The following is a 27,721-nucleotide window of genomic DNA, read 5'->3' as shown; positions in this document are numbered from 1 at the left end:
ACCCAGTTACCAGTCAGTCATCAAGTCTTATTTGGTCTCCCACATCGCCCACACAGAGTTGTTTCTCTCCTTTCCTGTCTCTGTCCCATGTCAGTGACACCATCATCTCTTGCCTTCTAACTCCTCTCCCTAACTTTAGAGTCTACTACACAGTCTGCTCTGAAGAGCAGTCGCTGGGTCATCCTAGGGCTCGGAAGTATTATCTTACTTCCTGTAGAACTTTTCCATGGTTCAAGTTTATGCTTTTTAACATGGGGGAGCACAGCTTTTGTGACCTAGCACATGATGACCCCTCCAGTTTTATTTTCACCCGCCCCCTTACCGGATGCTCGAAGCAGAGCAGAGCCAAACCCAACCTTTTACCATCCCTTAATGTGCTAGGTTTTTTTGCGTGGGAGCCTTTGCTTAGGCTGAACTTTCGAAAGTCAATTTGCAGTAGCATTTGGCTCCACAGAGTTCCATTCTCTCCTTGTATTAGTGATGATGTGGATTCAGATGTCATCACAAGGATCTCAAATAGTAGTGACCTCAGTAAGCTAGATGTGTATTTCTTTCTCCCATGATAAGCTGGATAAGCAGCCTGGACAGATATGGTGGCTCCACTCTGTCACTTAGAGATCTGGGGAACACAGGGATGGAGAGAAGGGGCTCCTCTGAGAGATATGGCAAGGCTGAATCTTTCAGACCCAGCCTCTCTCATTTTCTGGCATCTGTGGAATGTTGCTTCTGTCCTCACGGTTCCAGCTGGCTCACTACCACCTCTTATCCAGGTTAGTGGGGAGCAGAGAGGAGGGACATAGTCCCTTAAAATACACACTTGAGAAGTTGTATCCACCACTTTTACTCATATCTCATTGGCTAGCACTTGGCCACACCATCATGTGTAGCTGCAAGGAAGATCAGGAAATAATAGTCTTTCTCTAGGGGACAAGTATTTTCTTTTTTTTTTTTTTTTTTTTTTTGTCTTTTTGTCTTTTTGCTATTTCTTGGGCCGCTCCCACGGCATATGGAGGTTCCCAGGCTAGGGGTCCAGTCGGAGCTGTAGCCACCGGCCTACACCAGAGCCACAGCAACGCGGGATCCGAGCTGCGTCTGCAACCTACACCACAGCTTATGGCCACGCCGGATCCTTAACCCACTGAGCAAGGCCAGGGATCAAACCCGCAACCTCATGGTTCCTGGTCAGGTTCATTAACCACTGCGCCATGACGGGAACTCTGGGACAAGTATTTTCTGGTACATTCCTTTTATGTAAAACTAATCTGGAGAATAAGTAAATTCTCCTTTCAGTCATATGCAGTCTTGGCAGAGTTCAGGGCACAGGTGTCAGACCCTTTTTCTCTAAATGAACGTATTTACACACCAGAGGTGTCAGGTATTGAAACTTCAAGATAGGTAAAGGAGCAGCCACACTTTACAAATGATAAAACCAAGCTCAAGGATGTTAAGTACTTGTTGAAGAACATATGCAACTTTTTCATGCCACCTGCTATCTTCTTAATCTGTATCCTGTGTTGAACAAACATACAGGGCAATATGTCATAGTGGTTAAGAACAGCAGTTTGGGGCTTAGGAAGGTCTGGATGCATCACTTATTGATACAGTGACATTTATAGAGTCCCTTAACTTTCCTGAGCTTCACATCAGGATGTTAGGCACATCAAGTGGGATCATTCATGGAATGTGCTGAGGAAAATGCCTAGCACACGATGAGCGCTTAATAAATGGTGGCTTGTATCAGTGACTGCAGTTAGAGTCTCTTAAACGTGTGTCGCTATTGTCATCAGTCGTTGCCACTGTTGGCCGTACGGCAGCCCGCACATGGATTCTCATAGCTTTGTGTGTGCCCGTTTCTTCATGAGGCAGACAGAGGAAACCCTGGAACAGAATCCCCTTCATGCTGTCCTTCATCCACTGGGCCCAAGGTGTCCGCATTTGTCTGAGAGAGGGCAAAAGTGAGTTGAGAGGCCACTGCCCTGTCCCACTCTCGGTAAATTCACAGATCAGCAATTAAGTGCTTGGACTCTGGAGGGAGACACGCCTGAGCAGGAATCCCAGTTCAGATGCTGTGTGGCCTTGGGAAAGGCACTCGACTTCCCTTAGCATCTTTCTCTGCTTCTAACAATGAGAATAATGTGAATATATACCTCATAACGATGGTGGGAGCAATCCCTGAGCTAATTCACACAAAAGTGCTCAAAATGGTATCTAGCACATTATCCATGCTCAATAAATGTGACTGGACTTCAATTTTCTCCTTTAAACATGGATTTCAGCAGAAGCACCAGGGATAGAATGGAGAGGATGCAGAAAAAAGAAACGTAGAAGGTAGAAATGAAAGATCTGGTGATGAGCCAGCGTCAGAGGAATGGCAGAGAGAGAGATCCACACGTGTCACAAGAAAATTGATTATTTGCTAGAATGGTTCACCAAGATGGGAGATACAGAGGAGGAGCAGGTATGAGAGGAAGACAAGAGCAACATTAAACACTCTGGGTTTTAGATGGTGGAAGGATTCATGCACGACAGTAGCAGGCATCGCACTGTTGGGACCCCAGCTGTGCAGAGAAGGCTAAGCCCAAGACACCCACTTAGGAGTCATTCAACTCAGAAGGCACCAGGCACCAGTCACAGGCTGTGTTGTCCTCTGGGACTAGCAGTGACCAGGTGAAGGGAAGGGGTGATAGTTAACTCAGGGCCAAGAAGGCAGGGCACGCCTGAGGGCCTTCAGATGCTTTTATCTGGGTGAATGAGCACATTTTAGGAGTACTCAGCCTGAGGGCTAAATGTGACTTTTCATCCAGGCAGATACTGAAGTGCTTGAAATGAATGAATTCTACCCCAGGAATTGCCTAGCGCGAAAAGGGAAGATTAAAGATCAAATTGAAATGTGCTTAGACTTCTACGGTGTCACTGAAATCTACATTGTACGGTGTTTTGGTGAGGAGCGAGGCTCTCCCAGCAGTGTTCCTGGTCTGACAGCTGCAACCAATACCTAACATTTCCCTTTCGGATATAAATAATTATCTTTCACAGCAATGACACATACAAAACAAGACCCCCCCACCCCCCTTATTTGGAAAGCCTCTACTTCAAAATTTGTGTTTTATCTTCCTACATCTTTCCTCCATTTCAAGCTCGTGTTTTGTTTTAAAAGACAGAAACAAGAAAGCCCTGGTGATGGCAATATAATTACAACACATTTATTTCACTCAAATCTGAATGACATTTTGGGGGGGCTGGTGGATGGATTGCCCCCTGCAGTAATTTCGTCTTGCTGCTGTAACAAAATATTTATAACCCAGATTTATTCTCTTATAGTTCTGGAAGTCGGAAGTCCAACATGGTCTCACTAGACTGAAATCAAGGTGTCTGCAGGGCTGCATTTCTTTCTGGAGGCTCTAGCAGAGGCTCTGTTTTCTTCCTTTTTTTTAGCTTCTAGAGACTCACAGCCTCTTTCTTCAGCTGACTAGCTTTCTTACAGTCACATCCTGGCTTTCTCTTACGCCTCCCTCGCCCCTTCTAAGACCCTGTGATTACATGGGGCCCACCTGGGCAATCCCGGGCATTCTCCCTATTTTAAGGTCAGCTGATTGGGCATCTTCATTCCACCTGAAGAATCCCTTTGCTATGCGTGTTGACACGTTCCTTCATGTGCTGAGTTGCCGTCCATAGTGCACGTGTGCTGTAGTTTAATGAAGGACGTCAGGGTTGTGTCCAGTTTATAGTTATTATGAATGGTTATTATGAACATTTTGTGTATTTTTTTGATGAATAGAGGTTTTCATTCTCTTAGATACCCAAAAGTGCATTAGCGGGGTCATGCAGTCATAGCATGTTTTGTTTATGAAAACAGCCAAACCATGTCTTAGAGGGGCTGTGCCATTTTACCTTTTATGAAAGAATTTTGAGCAGTGCAGCGATGGGATCCTATGTATGATGTGGAACCATTACCTGGTGAGGCAGGCCTATGGGGAGGGCGAGGGGAGGGCGAGCAAATGAGCCGCGGTCCAGGTGAGACCCGGGGCGTCTGCGCGAGGAACAGGTGGTGCGGAGCAATCAAATAAGAGGCCTGCCTGACACCCATCGGCAGGCGCTGCCGAATCGCTCACGGAAGGTGCAGGAAGGAGGATTGGAAGAGGACCCTTCTGCTTGGTCTTAAGCAGGTTGGTGAACACTTTTCGTCCTTGTCTGGAGAATGGGAGAACTTGAGCAGAAGTGAACATGGGAGGAGGTGAGGGTCGTATTTATTTGGGCGTGCTTGTCCGACTTCTGAGTGAGAGCTGGTTGAGTAGGTGGTTAGAAATAGGAGCCTGGATCCTGGGAAAGGGTTGGGAGGCTGGAGCTACAGAGGGAAAGGGGAACAAGTCTCCCCACGCCCTGCCCAAAGCTCTGCGTAAGTGCAGGCGAGAAGCGTCCATGTGATCTGATCTCAAAGAAGAGTTTTTTTCATTTTCTGAGCTTCTCAAGGAAGGTAGACCCTTAGTTTCATTTTCTTTTTTGTCTTTTTGCCATTTCTTGGGCCGCTCCTGAGGCATATGGAGGTTCCCAGGCTAGGGGTCGAATCGGAGCCATAGCCGCCGGCCTACACCAGAGCCACAGCAAGGCGGGATCCAAGCCGCGTCTGCGACCTACACCACATCTCAGGCAACGCCGGATCATCAACCCACTGAGCAAGGGCAGGGACCGAACCCGCAACCTCATGGTTCCTAGTCGGATTTGTTAACCACTGCCCCATGACGGGAACTCCCCTTAGTTTCATTTTCAATAGCAAGGTCAGTGACGATGAGAATGTGCAAATCGGAAAGAGTGATGGACACCAGTGTTCTCATTTTCGTTTATTTCTGATCTGTCCTAGGGAAATTCTTTACATAAGCACATCCTAGAGAAGGTTGTGTCTTTCATTTGTCTGTAGCAAGGTTGCAATGTGTTTTCTCTTTTTCAAATAACAATTGTTAATGCAAACAAGCCCATCGTGATTTGTAATTACAGGAGGAACACTGTACAAATCGTTTTTAATACAGGTGTTTCTGCTTTATGTTTTGACTCTGAGGGGTGACAAGGATAATACAATATACAGATAATCACTTTAGTGCTGGAGCACTGGATTCCTAGGTTCTGGGATTGCCTTGGCAATGACCTTGTGAGCTGCAGCTGGGAGGCCAGCATGGGCATTGTGCTTCTGTTGTGGGCATTTCCACTTCCCCACCAAACCGAGTTCACCTTCCACCTGCCCAAGTAGGAAGCTGATGCCCAGCGATGAGATGTAACTTCCCACAGCCAGTGTGAGGAGTGAGGGAACCACCCAGCCGGGTCTCAGACCCAAGCCTGGGACCACGGCCACCATCTCTTTGCCCCATTCTTGCCTCCCACTGATCCTTGGCAAACAAAGTCGTTAACCCACCACTCTGAGGACATGGAGCATAGAAAGCTGTGGTCTCTTTATTTCTGCAGGTTTCTTTCCATTGGCCACATCCTCTAGCTTTATAATATGTTACCTTCAGGCCCCAAATGGTAAGAGGGGAAATGAGCTCCCTGCCCTTCAGCAAACTCTGACGGAGTCCCGTCTACCTCAGCGGTCCAGTTGTTTGTCCATGAGAATTGCTTAAAAAAATCTGCTGGTACCTGACCCTCATCCTGGACCAACTAAATCAGAACCCCTGGACCCACCCCCTTCTAGGGCCTAAGTTTGTGGTGCAGTAATGACAAGTGTATCCCTGTCACACCCCAGGAACCGGTGGACGTCAGCCTATTTGGAAAGTGTCTTTGCAGATAGGATTATGCGAAGGCTCTTGAGATGATCCTGCATTGTCCATGTGGACCCTAAACATAACTAAAAGTGTCCTTTCAAGAAACAGAAAAGAAAATAGACACAGGGAGGGTGTGATGTGACCAGGCGGGTAGAGGCGGGAGGGCTACTGCCACTAACCATGGACCACCAGGAGCTGGAAGGCAGGAAGGCGCCTCCACCAGAGCCTTGCCTCGGTTTTGGACTCCTGGCCTCCAGAACTGTGAGAGAATAGATTTCTGCTGCGTTTTGTCACACAGTTTGTGGTAAGTTGTTACAGCAGCAATAGTATTTGAACATGGAGGCCTGTGTTACTTGGCAAACACAGAGGGAGTTGGCAGAAATGTGATACATGAAGAGGGGTGGGACCCATGAAATTTTTGAGAGAGAAGAGTAAGAGTGGAGACCTCAAAGACTTAGACTTAGAAGCTGCTCAGGTAAAACTCAACATTGGGCCAGTGTCACGACACAGTGAAGACCAAGTGACACTTCCAGGAATTCCCCTTCTGTGTGCACTTCTTTTCTGAAAATGCGTTGTTTTACTAAAGTGTTTTATAAGAAGCTCAAGATGCTGTATGTATAATAGCACTGAGCTTGGTTTCCTGTGAAACATAAACACACTTAAGCTTTTAAAGAATTTATTTACTAATGGTCAGTAATGGCCTGGGATCCAGGACCAGTATCTTTAACCAGTCAGATCAGGGAAGTAAAATAAAAGCTAGATAATAATTCGGGGAAAGCATGAACTTATTTTTCAGCTAAGATATAAAACTGTCTTGATCTCTGGCCCTGTAGGACAACATAGACAACAAGGCAGCTATGTTAAAGAAATAAATGGAAGAAAATACAAAAATTGGCAAAAGAAAAAAGAAGGAAGGAAGCGAGTTAGCTTCAGGTGAAGTGTAACAACCTCTCAACATTCCAAGTATTAGCTTAAGTCTCAGCACCTCTGGGAAGCTGCCTTTGGGTCCAGCCAAACACCTGACCCTCTGGTCACATGGGCCTGTTAGACTGACTCGCCATCTGAGAGCTCCCATGGGGTTGCGTGGTTTCTTGTCTCTCTCCCTGTCGGACTGGTGAGCACTGTCCTGCTTTCACATTGTATCCCAGAGCCCAGCGCTGGGCCCAACAAGCCTTTCAGAATCAATCAGTGTGACTTCCGCTGTGGTCATTAGGTCACCAGCTTAACGCAAGTGAGTCTCATATTCATTTAATGATGGGAAGAGTCTTCCAGGTTCTCTCAACTGTCCCCTCCCTCCCTCCCACCCCATAGCAGCCAGCCTGGGGCTTACAAATGCCCCGCTGGACCTGTCAGTCCAAACTTCCACCCCGACCCCTTGTGCTTAAAGTAGTTCCACTGCTCCACTTTGCCCCTAAGATCCAGTCCCTACCAGGGCTTCCCTCCCTCCTTGCGAACCTCAGTATTGAGCTGCCCATGCTACCCTCCCCCCCTTCCCCTCTGCGAGGGACCTCTGTCTCCACCTCCCCACAGCGCCTGCCCCTTCTGTGCTTTCAGCCCTTTACAGTCCTGGGAACACGCCTCTCACTGCACATTAGGTGTCTGTCTTCCTCTGTGTCCCTAATTAAAGCTGTAATGATAAATTCCAGGACAGTTGATGTACACTGGAATGTAAGCTCCCTGGGGACCGAGCTTAACATTGATTGGCATTTGCCACACCGTCCTGGACACCTAGAACCATCTCCGGGTCATGGTAAGGTCTGGAAAGCGAGCTGAATGCTCTGTACTAAGGAGAAACACCTGCAGGACCCACTGCCCATGAAGGCGGGGAGCACAGGATGGCAGCCTTTGCCTGCCTCGCTTAGGAAGCTTTTGCCATCCTGCGCCTACAGGAGTGATGGCGAGCCCACAGGAAGGCCACGTGGAGGAACAGAGACACCCTGCTTGTTCTCGCAGTTGAACACGGCAGAGTGACAGCCTTTGTGGGTGTCCCACTCTCCGCTGTTCCCACAGGGAACAACCAGCGCCCGCTGGAGCGGCGGGCTTTTGAGGCCTCCCGAGTCACTTTGTGTGCACAGTGCTCTGCCTCTCAGTTTGTACAATGTAATCCTCAAACGCTGGAAAGGAAACACATGCCAGAGAGAAAAAGGAATGGAGACGGCTGAGATCTAATAACCATAGCGGGCCTGCTCTGTACTTAAAAAACAATCTGGATAGTAGCACACCGGGAAGAAGGAGGCATGGACTAATGTAATTTTCTTCAAGTCCCCTCTTAAGGATTTTATTCTGTAATACAGCTAAGTTTATGAAATGACTTTATCTTGAAAGATCCCAAAGGGCTTACTAAGCTGAAAAAATAGCAAGTATACGGCAATCTCAAAACACCACCCGTGTACTATTGTGATAAGAATGGGAGGGCTCTGTGACAGCAGGTAGCTGTCCTAAAAAGCAGATAGTGGCTTATCCCATTAAACCTTAAGGGAAAGTAAAGAGAGAGGGAGAGAAGATAATGGCCCATGTAGCTGAGAGTCACATGGGTTTTCTGGATGAATAGGGTGGTAGATTTTTTTTTTTCCCATTCTGCCTGTGAATTTGAGTGAGTGACTTCTGTCAGCATCCCTCTGCCTGTTTGGTGTGGGAGGAGGATATCCACTCACGGCACCTCCTTACAAAGAGAGAAAACATACGCAACGCTTCCAGGTATTAATGGAGGTCGGGGCAGCCATCGTACTTTAAAAGTTCCGCATTTAAAGAAGTAAACGTAACAACCTACAGGTTACCCAATAGTTACATTTACCCAATAGTTACAGTATCATTTCCCTCCCAACACTTAGCTCATTCATTCCTGCCAAGGAGCTCGTGCACTAAATTTTTCTTTGCACTGTCCTATTTTAGATATGATGGTGCCCACTTTCAGTACATTAAAGGAGAGGGTTTGTGGGGTGTGGGGGGTGGTAGGGGAGTTGGCAAGGACAGTTCTTCTTAATCATCTTCTCAGAATATCACCTTGCTAAGAGCTAGGAAAGGAAAATGGAACCAGCAAGTGATATAACCTCATTTGTACTGTGTGTTGGCAGAGAACCAACGCTGACAATTCAAAGCGAGTAAGCTGTAACTTCTTTCTCTTGAAAACTGTTAGAACTGACCCACCTCTAACCCAGAGCAAGACTTCCTTCCACCTTCTCTGCAGTTTGTCCCAGCCTACTTCTATACCCAGCCAAACCAGCCCTTTTGTTTTCACTCTTTTCCTTCTTCCTGCCCCACTTTCTCTCTCCAAGTTGGAGAAGCTGGGTTAGCAACATGTTCTCAGCTGGAGAATGAGAGCTACATTGGAAAAGATACAGGTGTTAAACTTTTAGGTTGACTGTGTTATTATTATTCACTTTGCTGTGGAGTAGCATTTTTAAAGAGAAAGTTGGCACCTATAGCATGGTACCCTAATGGAGCTAAGTGCATAGGTAAAGCCTGAAATTTACAGGACACATAAAAGCCCTGATAACCAATCAGGCAACAAGTCGACAGAGCATCTTGGCCACCCCACCAGGCCCCCTGTGAGTCAGGCTCCGGAGCTGTCCAGCACTATGTAAACTGCTTTCCACAGGCCTGCATCATCCTTTCAGCAACCCGAGAAGTAGATACTAGTCTTTCTGTTTGATTCATGAAAAAAATTGTTTTTTGGTTTTTTTTTTTCCCTCTCCATTTTTGGCTGCCTCGAGATGCATGGAGTTTCCAGGCCAGGGGTCAAATCCTGCCACAGTCTGAACCTAAGCCGCAGCTGCAGTAATGCTGGATCTTTAACCCACTGAGCCGGGCAGGGGATAGAACCTGCCTCCCAGTACTCCCAAGACCCTGTTGATGATTTTGTGCCACAGTGAGAACTCCGAAAAAACTGAAGCTTAGACAGTTCAAATAACTTGCTCACGGTCCCACAGTTAATGACCATGAACGCAGATATTCAAATCTGGATTGATTTGACTCTGGAGACTATGTTTTGGAAGTCTGTTTTCCAAAACATGCAGTTTTATTTTTAACTTTTTCTGAGATGAATTCAGATCAATAGGTAAGCTGCAAAAAGAATATGGATAGTCCCATTATACCTTTCATCCAGAATTCCCAAATGTTAAAATTTTATCACATGTAGTTAACTTTTCCTTGACCCCCTTCCCAGCCATTTGAGACCAAACTGCAGACCTGAGGCACTTTTGCCTCTAATCTGCAGGGCGGTATTTACTAAAAACGAAGACTTTTTTTATTTTTTATTTTTGTCTGTTATAGAACCATGGAATAGTTACCAAATCAGGAAATTAACGCTTTGGAAAGAATATTATCTCACTAAAAATCGGATTCACGTTTTGCCAGTAACGGTTCTAGTGCTCTTTATAGCACAGGGGAAAAATACTCTGAGCCAGGATCCAGTTTAGGATCTTACCCTGTATTTAGACCTCATCTCTTTAGCCTCCTTTTACCTGTAAAACCTCAACAGCCTTGTTCTGTCTTTTGTGACCTTGACACATTTTAAACTTGTAGGCCACTTCTTTGCAGACTATCCCACAACTTGGGTTTGTGTGGTGTTGGCTATGCTGAGACGCAGGTTATGCCTTTATGGCAAGAAGACCACACATGCACCGCAGAATCCTAGTACCTCAAATTAGGAAGCACTTAGCACCTACTTGTGTCATTACTGTGACCTTAACTTCGATCTCTTCATTAGGGTGGTACCTGCCTAGTTTCTCCTTTATAAAACTTAATGTTTTTTCCCTTTTACTTAATCTTGCAAGGGGATAGTCCTAGTCTCAGAAATAGGTTGTTTCTTTCTGTACTTACTTCCCTTAGTATTAGCCTTCACAGTGGTGATCATTGACCAAAATTGTTCTTAAGGTCATGGTTCCCAGTGCTGACTTTCTAATTACATGCTTCCTTCTGCGTTTATTAGTCGGCATTCTATTGTAAGAAAGAGTTTTCCCTTCTTCCCCATTTGTTAGCTTATTTTCATTTTTTGAAGTTGTGTCAGTGCAGGCTTATGGATTCTTCTTCTTCTTTTTTGTCTTTTTAGGGCCACACTGGCAGCATATGGAGGTTCCCAGGCTAGAGGTCTAATCGGAGCTGTTGCTCCTGGGCCGATGCCAGAGCCACAGCAACGTCAGATCTGAGCCATGTCTGTGGCCTATACCACAGCTCACAACAACTCTGGATCCTTAACCCACTGAGCAAGGCCAGGGCTCGAACCTGCAACCTCATGGTTCCTATTTGGCTTCGTTTCCACTGCGTCAGGACAGGAACGCCTGGATTCTTATTTTATTCTCTGGAGTGATAATCTGTTACCATCATCCTTTCTTCTTAGCTCCAATTGTCCACAGTTTGGCCAGTGGGAGATCAAATACACAGTGTTTATACCTAGGGATCCCAGCACTTCAACTGTGACTGCTTTGCTTAAAATCTGCCACCTTCTGCTTTCCTCTCTTGGATCCTTTAGAGAATTAGTTACTTTCTGTGAAGTCCTCAGACCCAGTGATCCACTTACTCTCTGTTCTTGCTAATTCTTGAAATAAATTGGTTTGAAAAGCTGGCGGTAGAGGTGAAAGGAGTTAAGTGGCAGTTCTCCCAGGAGGCCCTGCTCATGGTCCTGCCAGCTGCTTGGAGGCACAAAGGAAGTAAACTGCCATCTTTCCTGGACCCTTTTTGCTTTCTCCTTTTTCTGGCCTTTTGAGCACTATCCGCCCTTTGCCCAGATTAACTCTAACTCCCTGTATTCACCCAGAAGTGGACTCGAACTTCAAGACCCATCTTTTCCACTGTGAAGCTGTCTCTACTCCCTAGGCACAGCTAATTATTGTCTACTTGGAAGCTCGATAAACCTTTGGTATAGCCTTTTATTACAGAATCAGTCATGTGGCCTTGTAGTTATTTATTTTTCCATTTTGTTCCCCTCAATAGGCTGTAAGTTACTCACCTATCTGTGTTAAGCAATAGTAAACATTTTTAATGCTTTACTGTGCATTAGAATCTACTTGGAGTTCCTTTAAACCGGAGGTAAGTAAAGTGTTTTAGGCCAAGGGCGAGGTGGGCGTTGCAGGTGACAGAATTTCTCTTACAGAGAAACTCTGCCCCTGTGTGGAGAAAGCCCCTACCATACAGTGTGACTATGTTGCAAGAAAACTTTATTTGCATGTAAAGGAATTGGGTTGGATTTTGCCGTAGGGTCATAGTTTGTGGGGTCTTGGTACAGATCCCGAATCTTCACTAGCTAATGCCTGCATGTCCTTAAGGACCCAAACCTTACCTGTTTGGGGGGAGAGAGGAGCTCCCTGATCTGTGTGATAGATTAAGTTCCAGTGCTGTATTTTCCATAACTCCTCCATTCATTCTCTTTCCCAGCACTCTTCACTGTTGACTGTAAATATTTTTGTGTCTGTCGTTGACACGTTAGTGAATTTTCACAAGGGCAGGTCACACACTTGGTATGCCCAGGTCTACCACAGGGTTCACTCAGCTCATGGCGTTCTGGGAGCCTGGAATGTGTGCGTGAGTGACTCTGGGCTGTCACTTAGTGAGGCTGCACAGTCTGCCCCGGACATTGTGGGCGCCTCCCCCACATCCTTGCTTCTTATCACTGCAGGACTCCAGGCCTCACTGACTTGCTGGGAAGCAAACAGCCTTGGAGCAGCCCTCCCCCAGCGACCAGGCAGCAAGTATATAAACACCCCGGCTTCCTCAGCCGTCAGTCGAGCACGCTCAGGCTTCCCGAATTCCCTAGCAAGACCCGACCCTTGTTTCCCACACCAACAGCTGATGTGTAACAAACCTTCTGTGGTTATACTGCCTACCTTACCTCATTACCTAACCCCACGCAGGTGCTCCTTCCCTCCCAAAGAAATTACCTGCACTCATTTCATGGTCAGCTTCTGGAGGAGACCCACGTGATCTTTACAACAGCCTGTGGCATGTGCGCCATCCCCTGTACTTGAAAAATTAGCATAGCACAGGTCTAAAGGCCTTCACTGCACGCACGGAAGAGTGAGAACCTTAGTGCCAGCCCCCACCTCCAGATCCTGGACATGGTCCGTTGACCTCATTATTCCCAACAGGTATCCGACCATCATGCGTCAAAAGACTGATGTAGCAGTTCTGATATAACCTCCCCTCCCCAGATTCAACCATGAATTCAAATGATTTGTTCTAAGTTGTAATACAAAATGGATAGCCCCATTTAGATAAAAATGAATCTTAAAAGCATGAACATTTAAGTCAGCTGAATTATTTCCCTGTAACCACCTGTGCTCTTAAGTGCTCTCTCTTCCAGACTCTGTTTGAACAGGGTAGACCTGCATCCGGTCTTGAAGGGATTGATCCTGCATGACCATGAACTCTGCTTGCAGTGGTTGCCCTGCTGCCCTGCCAAGAATGACTTGGGAAGGGAGCCTCTGTAGGAGTTTAAGGCATTAACCCTCTAGTCCAGGAAGTCCCATACTGCTGGACCGGGCTGTGAGCTTATTTGTATCTTACAGAATCTTACATAGGTGGGTTTCGAGCAGAAGCAGGCTTACCTCGGTGAGGAGCAGCATGGGCTGAGGTTGAATGCCAAAGTCGGGGGCCCTGAATAAGTACACTTTAAAAGCGTGTGAGAAATAGCCCCTGAACAGGCTAAGTCACAGAGAGGTGCTATGGATCTGGCTGAAGAGTTGCTGTGTATGTGAGGAACAGGGAGTGATCAAAGAGCAAGACACGAGACATGGTCACTGCAATTCTCCAGAGGCTCTTGAATTTCTGAGTTTCATTTCCTCAGGTGTATGACCTGGCTTCTCCTGTAAAAGCTCTTTAGCAGATGAGTGACTGTCATATGGCCAAGCATCCACCTCATGGCAGCCTTCTTATTATTTTGGGCAATGGTATTATTCCAGAGGCATCCATTGGGATTGGCGCAGTCTGTGAATCAGTGCCATTTGTTTGTGACTGTTGAAGTGGTTACTTTGGGTTCCCTTCGTGGCTCAGTGGTAATGGATCTGGCTAGCATCCATGAGGATGTGAGTTCAATCCCTGGCCTTGCTCAGTGGGTTAAGGATCCGGCATTGCCGTGAGCTGTGGTGTAGGTCACAAACTTGACTTGGATCCCGCTTGCTGTGGCTGTGATATAGGCTGGCACTTGCAGCTCCAATTCAACCCCTAGCTTGAGAACTTTCATATGCCATGGGTGCAGCCCTAAAAAAACCAAAAAAAAAAAAAAAATTGAAGTGGTTACTTAGGCAGACATCCCCGTTCTCATTAAAACCACCAAGAACAAGTGTATCAAATGCTTTGCTGAAATTTTTATAAAATACCATAAGTGTTCCTTTTGCCATTTAATGTCCATGAAGGAAATCAGGTCACTCAAGCACAATTCAGATTTAATGACCACTCACAGGCGTCTGAAGATCACACCTTCATTTTTAAATGTTCGAAACCGTTGCTTTAATGATGAGTCTTGACCCAGGACAATGTCGGTCTCACTACAGAAGGGCAGAATCCACTGCTGCTCTTGGAATTCTTGGAGGGCCTCTTGTGATGCCCTGTTTCAGTGCGCACACACAACCTTGCCCCTTCTTCTGGATTGAATTCTTTAGAGCACCTGGCTGTAGTCTGACACACCTTGACTCAGTGTAGGGTGACTTTTCTCTTCTGTTAGCTCTGTGCTTCATCCCGATGCTCATTTTTCTTGGCATTTTGTCTTGAGGATTTAGAGGCAAAGCAGGTGCTGGGGAGTCTGCATTGTCTTTGCCATGCCTCTCCTTTGCTCACCTGAAAGAAACAGGCTTTATGGTTCAACTTTCTCTTCCAAACTTAGCTTTAAAGCCCATTTGGGTGTCCTTAGAATTTTTTCCATGTGTCAGCTCATATGAGGCATCCCACTCCAGATGTCCTGTTTTCCCACCGTTCACTGTTCAACCTAACAAAACCATATTAGGTACCCACTGTGATGCTGGCGTTGTTATGCTTCAAAGATACAAAGGCAAACAAGATGTGGTTCCTGTTTGCAAGAGGCTCAGGGTAAAGTGAGAGAGGCAAAAAGACAAGTGCAAGACAGCATACAAGGACTGCGCTAAAGAGCCACACAGCAGAGCTGGGCACCTCCACCTGGGAGCTGGGGTTGCAGGGCTTAACAGAGGAGGGGCTATCTGTGCAGTCTTTTGTTTTTATTCCTCTTTATTCCCTTTATTTGTCCACCCCACCCCATTCCCTTCTCTAGTCTTACTGTGAGCCATTAACAGTGTATACGCGTGTCATTTTGCTTGTATAGTATTTGTGCAAAATATGTATTGCCATTTTATGTTTGTGAATTTAGTTTTTAAACAGATGTAAGCGATCTTGGGTTACTTATTCTATTTTTTATTTTGTTTAAGCATTTTTTTTTCGTTTCATTGAAAGTTTATTGAAATATAGTTGATTTACAGTGTTGTGATAATTTTTGCTGTACAACAAGGTTATTCAGCTATACATGTGCACACATCCATTCTCTTTCAGATTCTTTGCCCATGTGGATTATCACAGAATATTGAGTAGCGTTCTCTGTGCTATACAGCAGATGTGTTGGCCAATCATTCCATACGCCCTGTGTATGCACACTGCACATGCCAGTCCCAAACCGCCAGCCCATCCCTCCTCCCATCCCCCCTGTCCCCTTTGGTAACCATAAGTTTTTCAAAATCTGTGACTCTGTTTCTGTTTGGCAAATGAGTTAAATTGTATCCTTTTTTTAGATACCACATGCAAGTGAATATATATATATATCACTTATATGTATATATATATTTCACAAATTCTTTTTTTTCCTCAACTTTCGTCTTTTTTTAGGGCTGTACCCATGGCATATGGAGGTTCCCAGGCTAGGGGTCCTATCGGAGTTACAGCTGCCAGCCTACACCACAGCCACAGCAACACCAGATCTAAGCTGCATCTGCAACCTACATCACAGCTCACGGCAATGCCAGATCCTCAACCCACTGAGCAAGGCCAGGGATCGAACCTGCAACCTCATGGTTCCTAGTCGGATTCGTTTCCACTGCGCCAAGACGGGAACTCCTATATCTCACATCTTCTTCATCTGTTCCTCTGTCTTTGGATGTTTAGGTTGCTCCCATGTCTTGGCTATTGTAAGTAGCACTGTAATGAACATTGACCTGCATGTGTTTTTTTCAAATTATGGTTTTCTCTGGATAGATGCCCAGGATTGGGGTTTCTGGATCATAAGGTAGTTCTATTTTTAGTTTTCTGAGCAATCTCCATATTGTTTTTTATAGTGGTTGTACCAATTTACATTCCCACCAACAATGTAAGAGGGTTCTCTTTTCTCCACACCCTCTTAAACATTTCTTGTAGACTTTTTGAAGATGGCCATTCTGACTGGTGTAAGGTGGTATGTCATAGTCATTTTGATTTGCATTTCTCTAATAATTAGTGATGTTGAACATCTTTTCATGTGTGTGTGTGGGTGTTTGCCATCTCTGTCTTCTTTGGCGAATTGTCTGTTTAGATCTTCTACCCATTTTTGATTTTTTTTCCTTTTTTATATTGAGTTGTAGGAAGTATTTATGCATTTTGGAGATTGATCCCTGGTCTGTCAATTCATTTGCAAATATTTTCTTCCATTCTGTGGGTTGTCTTTTCATTTTGCTTATGGTTTCCTTTGCTGTGCAAAAACTTCTAAGGTTAATTAGCTCCCATTACTCTAGGAGGTATATCTGAGAAGATACTGCTGTGGCTTCTGTCAACAAGTGTTTGGCCTATGTTTTCCTCAAAGAGTTTTATAGTGTCTGGTCTTATATTTAGGTCTTTAAACCATTTGAGTTTATTTTTGTATATGGCATTAGAAAGTGTTCTAATTTCATTCTTTTGCATGTAGCTGTCCATTTTCTCCAGCGCCGTTTATTGAAGAGACTGTCTTTTCTCTGTCATATATCCTTGACTCCTTTATCATAGATTAGTTGATCATAGGTGTGTGGGTTTATTTCTGGGCTTTCTATGCTGTTCCATTGATCTATAGTTCAGTTTTTGCCCCAGTAGCATACTGTTTTGATGACTGTAGCTTTGTAGTATAGCCTGAAGTTAAGGAGCCTGAATATTCCAGCTCCATTTTTCTTTCTTAGGATGGTTTTGGCTACTTGGGGTCTTTTGTATTTTTCCGTACACACTCAGGCCAGTAAGTGAACACCTAGGCTGCTACTCTGGTCATTACCTTTTCCTCTGGGCTGTGCACCTTTCACTGTTGACTTTTCCCACTGTCTCAGTGTGCATCACCCATTGTACTTCCTAACTTCCTAAATCACCCTACACTTTATGACTCATTTGTGAATCACTGTGAGAAGTTCCTTGGATCACATGCACCCAGGAATATGGTTACTGGGTCATAGGTATGGGAGGCAGAATAGCGGTCCTAGGATTTCCTCTTGTGGCTCAGCAGGTTACAACCCCAGCTAGTATCCATGGGGATGTGGCTTCAATCCCTGGCTCTGCTCTGTGGGTTAAGGATCCATCATTGCCATGAATTGTGGTATAGGCCAGGATCTACAACTCCAATTCAGCCCCTAGCCTGGGAACTTCCCTAAGCCACAGGTACAGCCCTAAAAAGAAAAAAAAAAGAAGAAGACTAGTGGCCTCAAAGATGTTTACTTTCTAATTCCTGGATCCGGTGAACTTGTCACCTGACATGGCAAAAGGGACTCAGCAGGTGATTAAGTTAAGGATCTTAAGAGATGGGGAGAGGAGCCTGGATTTCCCAGGATGTCCAGTGTCCTCACAAGGGTTCTTATGAAAGAAAAAGAAGAGGCAGAAGGGTCAGAGTCAGCAATTGGAAGATGCTACACTACTGCTATGAAGATGGTGGATTGGTCAGGGAGTCAAGGACTCGGGGCCTGTAGAAGTTAGAAAAGACTGGTCAACATCATCTCCCGTAGAACCTCCCAAAGGAACACAATGCTGCCTGCACCTTGATTTTATCTCCTTGGTACCCATTCAGACTTCTCACCTCCAGATCTGTATAGGAATATGTTTTTTGCTGTCCTGAGCCACTAAGTTTGTGGTGACTTGTTACAGCACCAGGAGGAAACTTACATATAAGGCATTCCTAGACTTAGTTTGAAATGGTGCGAGATGATGCTTCAGAGTGGCAGCCCTGGTCTACACCCCCTAGAACTGCGCATGCAGTGCCCTGTCTCCACAAACCCCAGTATCATCCGGCCTAATCCAGCTTTCTGATTTCTGTTACTCTTATGGTTATAAAGCCCAGATAAGTATTAAAGAGAGAACTGGAATTTCTCCAACCAATGTAGGTAGAATAGTCCCTGGTTGCTGTGACTGGATTGGCTGGTCTGGGGGCAGTGGTGATAGAGGGCATGTAAGCCATCAGGGCATCAAAGGTGGGGCTCCCAGGGACCTGCACGGAGAAGTGGAGACAAAACAGTATCCCCCATGAGGACACAGGGCTTGCGGACTGGACTCCATGAAAGAGCCTCAAACAGTGGGGAGGGAGTGTGGGTAGCAGTCAGAGGCATGGCTGACCATCATTCTCAGTTCTGCAGCTTCTGTGTGACTTTGAGCAACTTTCTAGCCTCTCTGACCCTTGATGTTCTCCTCCGTATCACGGGGATACGCCTGCCTCACGGGATTGCTCCGAGGCTCCTAAGAGGTCATGAATGTACAGCCCTGACAGAGTGAATGGTAAATAGTGAGCACCCAATAAATAATGTTGATAGTAACATTCTTCTCATCACAGTAATTGTAAAATCACAATTACAGTTTCTTAGGTTTCTCCAATCAGTCCTTCCTGATTTGTAGTATCCCTTGTGGACTTCACTCTCCCTCCTGGAGAGGAATGTATAGAAATACCTTTTCCACAAATTTAAATGCGAATAATTTTGTACTATATTTTCAAGTAAATCTCCCCCTCCTTGATTGCTCCCCTTACACACACCTGCATCTCTGAAAACGCCTCGTCTCCTCTTAGAGTTGTTCTTGGTGTAATGCAATTAGACACAACTTATTTTCCTGACGTCTATCCTGCAGGTTCTCTCCTCTGTCGGTTTTCGGTGCTAAATAATGCAGGAGAGCAGAGGATATCGGGATTGTGTAAACGGTAGAAAACAGTGCTGTAAGGATTCTGTGTTGTGAAGAGATGAAAGCACCTGGTCAGAAGGCCAATAACAAAGTGAAAGAGAAATGCAGAGGCATTGACAAGGGAGGAGAGAAAGGCATTTTTGGAGATAAGATGTGCAGAGAGTTGAAAAGCAGATGACTCAGGAGACAGTTGAAGAGTCTTCATTAGTCAGGAACTCTGGATGAGGTAGAGCAGCGGGGACTGGCGTTTGAAGGGCTTGGTCTCTGAACCAGCGAGCAAACAGGAGCTCACTTGCCGTCCTCTGAAGCCTTCTCTCCCCTGCCCGCGTGGAGGCAGCTTCTTCCTTCTCGGGTCCAGGACTCTGTCTTCTTACCTCCATTAGTGAACTGATGACCGTCGACTGTCATTGTGCATTTGTACATCTCTTTCTGTCACGCTGCTGGAGCTCCGGGAAAGACATGATTTCAGAGGTTTTTCTCATCACGCTCCTCATGGATTAAAATAATAATTAATTGGCCATGTATCCTGTCCCTGTGCTAAGTGTTTGCATACACTCTGGAAAATACGTCTTCTGACAACCACAGATGCCCGGTTTACAACTGTAGAAACTGAGGCAGATGGAGCTTGAGACCTGTTTACACACACAGGTGGTAGATGATGAAGTTGGGGTTTGCACTCGTTCAGGTACTCTGAGTCCCAGGTAGGGCTGTTGAAGTTGTGTTATCGTCAAAGCCGGGTAAGCACAGGGCCCGGAGAATGGACTCAGCAAGTGGTAGACTTGTGAAGAAATAATAGTTCCTGAAGCTCAGCTGGCTAGTCATGTGGCTCCAAGGGTCAGGACTTTGCCCCTAGGCCCAGCCAGGAATGGGTGGGAGCAGGGAGTGGCCAAGGCCAAGCTAGTGGCCTGTTCTAAGAATGAGGGCATGAAACTCTTTTTATGTCCGTCTGTCTTGCCATGGCTATTACGGCAATCTGAGTCCTCACCCCAACCCCAGTGAGACAGTGACAAGAACAGAGAGAAAATTATCTTGGCTCTCAAAGGATTTTTAAAACGAATAAATAGACCACTGGAATGCATTTTGAAAACCTACCCTTCCAGTATTCTTAAAGGCATCTGTACCAATCAGCTTAGCGAGTTTCCATCACAAGGTTCCGTTTTGCATTTTCCATGGCCCTGCCCTCCCTTGAATCACTAGATAGAGAGTTCCAGGCCCATGAGCCCTGATGTCCTTTGTGGGCTGCAGGGTTGGATGGAAACTAGGCGAGTAAAGGGAGTCGCCTCCCAGCCCTGGGAGGTATAGAGAGGGCCAGGATGTTAGCCGAGCCTAACAGTCATTTGACTTGCAGCGTGAAGCACCCAGACGAGCAAGGAGAATGTGGTGAGCCTTCTCCTACAGGCTTTTCTGAAAGAGAGAAACAAGATGAGACCAAGCCATGCTGGAAGTAGCAGGGAGAAGGGTGGCATGAGAGAGACACCACGTGTAAGTGGGTGGTGGAATGTAGGGAACCACAAGGGTGATGGAGCACCAGGGTAAAGGCAGGGAGTGGTGGCCAGCCCATCCCTGACTTGTGGACACAAGACGAGGGAGCCCTCCTGGGACTCCTGGGAGAGACAGGGAGGCCAGTGTGGGGCCACCTGAGGGGCACTTGAGACGTTCTGTTGGGAGAAACAGCCACCCTCAGGGACCCAGCAGGGAAGGAGCAGAGGAAAATTCATGTGCATTTCCTCCTTTCTTCTCTCTCCTATGTATTTTGCCTGTTGATCCAAGTCAGAGGTCAGGGGCAAGTTGACTGAGGCTGTAAAGGCCGTTGCCTCTGATGGAGGAGGGGGGCCAAGGCTGAGGCAAAGTCATTTGAAGTGCTGGGCACAAGATAGGCATTGAAGAGGACTAGATTAAACACAGACTATACCCACTGATGACTAAGCACTGGATTTTTAAAACTGCCATAAATATGATGTCTGAGGGCTCCTTCCACCATAACACTCGGCTGGACTCGAGGAAAACCATGTCCTTGAATCCTGCCCACAGTCTAGGTAGGTGGTGGTTTCCACGTTGTAGAATGGAAGCCACGGAGACTCTGCGTGATGTGCTGGGGCAGAGACCCACAGCCATAGCCACAGCGCTCAAACTCACGAAAGGTACCTGTGAAGCATCTCGTTTTCTCTGGTCCTCATGTTTCAATGCTCAGGACTTCCCAAGAGTCAAGAAAATGTTTGCTTGTTTGTTCGTTTCCTGGCCAGGCATTCTTGAGCACTGAAAGGAAAGAGTAGGTTGTGCTGGCTGAGGTCTCTGTGTCAGAAAGTTCATGTTGGCTGCTCCCCTCGTTAATCCAGGGTTTTGAAACCCTTCTGGTGCTTTGTAGTTAGTGACACAAGACTCCCCTCCTTAATCCAGGGTTTTGAAACCCTTCTGGTGCTCTGTAGTTAGTGATGCAAGACAATACCCACCTGTTGCTTTTTTTTTTCCTCCTCCAAATTCTGCCTTTTCAGCACAAAGGAAGGCTAGGAGCCTCAGAAGCACCATCATAGCAGGTCTCAGCCTCCTGCACCTGGCCTACACACATACAAATACTGGCCGAAGGCAATTTTCACAAGGGCCTCCATTTCTACGGAGATATTTTCCATTGAGCTGGTTGCTGACTTTCACTTCGTCATTTTAAAATAATTCAAAGGGAGGAAAATAACAATAATACACTTCCATTTTGCCTTTCTCTGGCATATCGCAAAACTACATTGATCCTCGGCGAATGTGAATAAAGTTTGTGTCCTGATAAATTTGTTCCCTGAGGAATACTTTATTCATCTTTTCTCAGTTCTCCAGGTCACATAGCACAATTGGAGTCCCACATCTCCAGTCTTGAGGCTCCGCCCCCTGACTCCCATCCCTGGAGGCTGATGTGAATCCAGTGAGGTCTGTGGCATCACCCTCATGCTCCCTCCACACCCCAGTTGTGTCCCTTCCTCTTCCCCTCAGAGGAAGGAATGTCTTTTCTTGCTAAGGCTTAACTCTGGTCCATGGGGAAGGCTGTTATGTATTGGGTTCCTTTGTCTCCATCCCCTTCAAATGTTTTCCTTCCTTGTTTTTGTCAAAAAAAAAAAAAAATCGCATATAACACCCATCCATAAAACAATGAAAAATACAACATTTAAAAAAAAACTTGATCCCACTCTCTGCATTTCTTGCAAGGCTGTTTTATTTCTTGCTACCTCTCCCCACATGCAGTGCTGCTTGCAGTCGGCCTTTGCTGCAGCATTGCACCTGCTCTTCTGAATGTTCTACCTAATCGCAGGAAGCCTCTCCAAATCTCGCTTCCTAGCGACTGTTCCACAGCCAGTGCTCCTCAGTTTGTGCCGCTTCCATCACTGTTCTTTTCTTACCTCAGCCTTGAAATTGGCCCTCTGTGGTTTCTATAACTTAACACTCAGTCCCTCCTCCTACCTTGCTGTCTGAAGGCTGTTCTTTGCCAACATTCCATTCTGAAAAAGCAAGTGTAGCACTGTTTGTTAGGGACATGAACCATGAGGCCATATTTTCTTGATTCGCCTTCTAGCATTTGCACTTAGTAGCTGCGTAATGGTGGGCAAGTTATTTGAATCTTGTAGTCTTGGTTTATTCCTCAGTAAAATGGCGGTAATAATAACCACTCCATAATTTTTCTTTTACAGAACTTTTCATTTTCATAAATGAAAAGTCATTTGAAACATTTAGGAAAGTACTTGGAAAATAATTTTTGCTGTTATTATCTGCAAATTTTCTTTCGAGATTCTGTTATCAAAACTATGGTAGTTTCCTATTGCGTAAGCTTGTATAACAAATTGCTATAAGCTTAGTGGTTTAAAATAGCAACAAAAAATAGTATCTTAAGTTCTGGAGATGAGAAGTCCTAAAAAGTTTTACTGGGCTGAAATCAAGGTGTCATTCAGTTCCTTCTAGAGGCTGAAGAGGAGAATCCATCTTTTTGCCTTTTCCAGCTTTTAGAACTACCGTCATTCCTTGGCTCACGGCTCTTCTCCCATCTTCAAAGCCAGCAGCGTCTTTAAGTCTTTCTCTGACCCTGATTCTGTTTCTGTCTTTCACAAGAACCTTTGCTATTACATTGGGCCAGTACACATAATCCATTAATCCATGGTAATCTTCCCATTTCAAGGTCAATTCTATCTGTATCCTTAATTTTTTTTTTTGCCATGTAACCTAAACGTTGTCCCAGGTTTCAGGAATTAGAATAGACATCATTTGGGGAGACCACTATTCTGTTCCTACAAGTTTGCTGCTGTAAGAATTTGTCTTTACATAGTTTCTTTGAGCAACCATCTGAATTTCTATAGTTTCAATTTTGAATAAAGATTTCCCTTTCTGATTTCACCTCAGTCCCCATCTATACTCAGGTTTTTTACCGCAGCTTGTTGCAGGATATCTGCTGGCTTCATTGCAGGCTAATACAAATAAACTTAGCATAATCCCATAACCAGTGCAGTCCCTTCTCCTAATAAAGCTCCTTCTACAAATGGCGTCAATTTCTCAATATTTATTGAAGAGCGAGGAGTGTTTCTGTTCACTTTGAGCAGAAGTAGGTAAGAGGTTTGGTGGATATCTCCATCAACCTGAGTGGGAGAGATACTCCTTTAAATGGTAACTATTAGCATTTGCTAAGTGTGGCAGTTATGAGAACGTGTATCATCTAACCCCAGGGAGCATAACTGAACCAATGGTTTTACCTGCCAAGCTCTCAAGTCCATGGCAGTGTTTGGGCTGAGGTCGTACTTCTTATTGTTCTCACAAATGATTCACCGAGGCAGGTGTACCGAGGCAGACCTGTTCCTGGGAGCCTTCGAACTCATCTGGCAGCCACTCTGCTCTGGGACTCCCCAAGGGCCTTTCAGTGCCTCCCTTAAACTACAGGGCACTTCCTTAAACTCTAGGGAACTGCCACTAGCTTTCCTGCCCTCTCTTTTTCGCTCCAAGTCTGACTTGCCTCTCAGTCTGATGGCTTTCCCAGGGGCATCCAGCTTCCTGCCCTGTTCTCCCCAGGTGGTTCCCTAATACAAGCATGGATCTTGAGTCCCACCTTGCATCTCCTTCTCGTGGAGGGCTCAGAGGCCAAGACCTGATGGTGACATCCATCCCCTTGGATTCCTCGGGTTCCAGGCAGACACAGAGAATTTACAATTGCCATTAGGGACTCTTGAGACAATGCAGACTCCCTGGTGGCAAGAGGAGAGAGTGGGAGGAAAATGAGATGTTTTAGAAACAGCAAAGGGATCTGGGAGGTAGGACTGCTGTGAGCTGATGACACATGTGACGTAAATTGGCAGGGAATTGGCTAGATAATTTGGGACATTTGAACAGGAGTGTGTGTGTGAGAGAAGGGTTGTGATGCCCTGGACGATGGGATCAGATACACACACTCACTTGGGAGCATGTCTCTCTGAATCTGCCCTTGTCCACTCTCTACACCATCACCAGCACAGCCCTGCCTCCACCAGGGACTAACAGAGCGGGAGTGGATTTGTTCCTCGAACTTCAGCAGGAGGGACAGTGGGTGAGTGGAGACCTGGTTCACGTCAAGCAGGCTTTTCCCACAGGCTCCTCATGGCTGGACTCACATCTGCCCCAGACAGGGCCTTCTAGCCATAGGTGAGAACTTGGCCTGGGCAGCCTGTGAGACTTGCCAGACCAGAGTTTTGCAGGGATTTAACAACCATTATAGCATCCCGTCCCAGTTGATTTCCAAACGTGGTGGATTATCTAAATCACCCAGGAAGCCATTAAAAGAAAGCCCAGTTTTTCTAAATCAGGATCTCAAGGGAAGGGAGCAGGAAACTGGATTAAACTGTAACAAATTACATCCCTTGCAATCCTCTTGGCCAGCCCGGTTTGAAAACCACACCCAGTTTTCAGCAACATGGCCCCAGGTTTTAGCTAAAGCTCACAAGTGTCCTCACATTGGAAATACTTGATGTTATCAGAAGTTCATTTGTCTTAATGTGCTTAAGAACATGTATACATCAGAATCAAAGAAAAGTGAATTTAAATTCTGGCTTTGCCACTGCGTGATCCTGAGATACTCAGGGTTTTTGTTTTTGTTTTTTCGCTATAAAATAAGGATAATAATGGCACCTCCTTCCTAGGTTTTATTGAAATGATTAAATAGGATAATGAAAACTAACATTCATGTTCAACTTACTATGTGCTAGTCACTCTTTCAAGCACTCGATTATTTCATTTATTCCTAGCAACTCTGAATGAGGTTCAACTGTGATTCCCATGTTACAAATGAAAAAACTGAGGTTAAATAAATTGATAAAGGTTGCAGAGCTAATAAGAGGTAAAGATAAGATTGAAGATGAGTCCTCGTGGAAGTAAAATACAAACCCTTTGGTTCCATTGTTCCTTGACTCCTATAGGACCCAGGCGTCCAGGGAACTTGAGTGTCAGTTACCTCCCAGACCTTAGGAGAACATTTTTTTGGGGGAAGTGGTGGATTATAAAGGAGAGGGAGCATCTCACTAATAGAATAAAAAGTGCATCTCTATAATAGAAAGTGAATCTCTCTAATAGCAAAGAGAAATTAGGGAATGATTGACCCTGCTTTGTCAGGAAAGCTGAACTCAGATCTTGAAATAATCAAGACTTGGTAGTTTTGGAAGAAAAAAAAAAAGTACCAGCAAATTTATAGTTAGGTGGCTCTGCAGTTCTTGTTGTGGTGCAGCAGAAATGAATCCGACTAGGAACCATGAGGTTGCAGATTGGATCCTTGGCCTCACTCAGTGGGTTAAGAATCTGGCGTTGCTGTGAGCTGTAGTGTAGATTGCAGATGTGGCTTGGATCCCATGTTGCTACAGCTGTGGTGTAGACCGGCAGCTGTAGCTCCGATTCAGCCCCTAGCCTGGAAGCCTCCATGTGGTGCAAGTGCTGCCTTATAAAAGCAAAAAATAGATAAATAAAATAATCAGACGGCTCCAATGAGGAGAAAAAAATGGCGCTTGGGTGACCACTATATTCATTAGACATTTCACTGGCTTGCCTTTTAATTTCTCTTACAGAGAAATTCTCTGCCAGGCCCTCCAGAGATAAGTGCACAGGTTCTGGAGACTCAGCTCTGGGGTTAAGAATGGTTGCCACATCCTATACATGAGATCTTGGGCAAGGCCCCCATCTTCGCTGAACCTCAGCCGCCTCCTTTCTGAAGTGTGGATATTACTCCTGTGCATATTACACAGTTGCTGTGGGACAAAATGTGACAATGTATAAACATACATTGTGCCAGTCACTGTTTCAAGCACTCAATTAGTTCCTTTATTCCTAGCAACTCTGAATTAGATTCAACTGTGATTCCCATAGTCAGAGCGTGGGTTGCAGTTCAGCCACGTATCTGTACACGTTAGTGACATTCACATGATGATGTGAGTTTTCATGTTGGTACATCTGCGCTTCTAGAGCACTGCGGGGTCAGAGTGAATCCCTGAATTGACTTCCGTTGTGTTTGATGACAAGCCTCTGACTTCTGATGCAGTGAAAACAAGAATACTTTGTTGGGAACACCTGTTCTTACTTTCATTTTCAAATATCTACCATCTCCATCCTAAATGTATGAAGTCTATGGTCACAAAATCCCTATTTAGCTTGCCAGTTCTCTCCAATTTTCACTGCCCTCAGTTTTAAGATAGCTCAGAATGTTAGTACTTTTATCATAGGAAGCATGTATTTTTGCCCACGCATCTGAGGGTCATCTGGAATGTGGTTGATCTAAACTCCTGGGTTTAGCTGGGACAGTGGGTAGGACTCAGGTCTGCTCCCTGTGTCTCCAGTTCTGTTTGTAGCAGAAATGCGAGAGGCAAGCCCAAGCTTGGGAACACATCTCAAGCCTCTGCTTGCATCGTATCCAATTGTACCTGTTGGTCAAAGCACGTCACAAAGCTAAGCTCAACTATAAGAGTTTGGACTTTATCTTATTCTACCATACCTGGAATCCAAGTCCCCTAGTTCTTTTACCCTTTTATTACTTAGAGCTTCAAGTTGTATAGGGTAGACTGAAGTGATTCAGGTGACTTAAGTCTATCAAAAGATCACATAGACCATGTAAGGAAATACCATCTTAGCTGGATGGAAATAGGACTAAGTTACTTGCTTTTCAGGTATCAGCAGCACCCAGTTGAGTGCCTGGTACCAAAAAGGTGTTCAGTAAATGTTTGTCGAAGGAATAAACAAATGAATCATCCGGAAGCACCCTAGTGACTGGTCAGCCCCCTGCCATCTTCCCGGAGACTGCCTCCCTTGCTCCCCTCATAGTGGCCATCACCATACTCGTGATGCAGCTTCTCTTTGTTCATTCTTGGCTTCTTTTTTTGCTTTGCCTTTTCTTCTTAAATTCCTCAGAAAGGAGGGTTCTAGTGAATTAACTGGCCATCTTTCAATCTGTTGGGCAGAGACCTTAGGGCATACTGCCTCATGTTGGCACTAATTAGCCAAGAGATAGTGTCTTCTTTTTACTTTGCTCTTCACTGTTTCCGCCACAAGCAGTGGTAAGGGATACACAAGGAAGGCCCCGCACTGCGTTTCTCAGCAGGGGTCTGTGGGATTCCACTGTCAGAGAGACTCAAGGACTTTGTGTCGCCCCGTCTTTCTTTGTGATGATGCCCGCTCTTGTGATTTGAAAAGATAACCTCTCTGGAGCACAGAGGGGTCTTTTCTTCCTCTGCAGCATTGATCACAATCTGATGAGCCAATAGCCCTCCCTCCTGCCATCTCCTGCCACCAGCTCCGGGAACCGCAGCCCTCCCAGCATAACATTTCTGCCAGCGCCTTGCAGAGCCATGCCTACAGAAGCAGAGCTATTGTGTGATTTTTGTTTTTAATATCATGTAGTGACAACCCTCTTCCTTAAATCA

The 27,721-nt window shown here is 45.6% G+C and overlaps 1 protein-coding gene across 31 annotated transcripts in view; it reads left to right on the top strand.

The window, feature by feature from the left end:
• The window catches only part of CDH13 (cadherin 13), a 1,446,594-nt gene that overhangs the window by 731,639 nt on the left and 687,234 nt on the right, over positions 1–27,721 (top strand). Inside the window, exon 1 of one of the 31 annotated variants that reach the window (XM_084957959.1) lies at positions 4,089–4,166. The gene's annotated coding sequence lies outside the window, so the exon portion shown is untranslated. 31 annotated transcript variants of the gene reach the window in all.

Source organism: Sus scrofa, chromosome 6 (assembly GCF_054392235.1).
Source record: "Sus scrofa isolate SSC_HxYL_T2T_F1_AM1 chromosome 6, Sscrofa_HxYL_maternal_Yorkshire_Landrace_v2.0, whole genome shotgun sequence".
In the NCBI taxonomy this organism is placed as follows: Eukaryota; Metazoa; Chordata; class Mammalia; order Artiodactyla; family Suidae; genus Sus; species Sus scrofa.
This window is presented reverse-complemented; position numbering and strand designations above follow the sequence as displayed.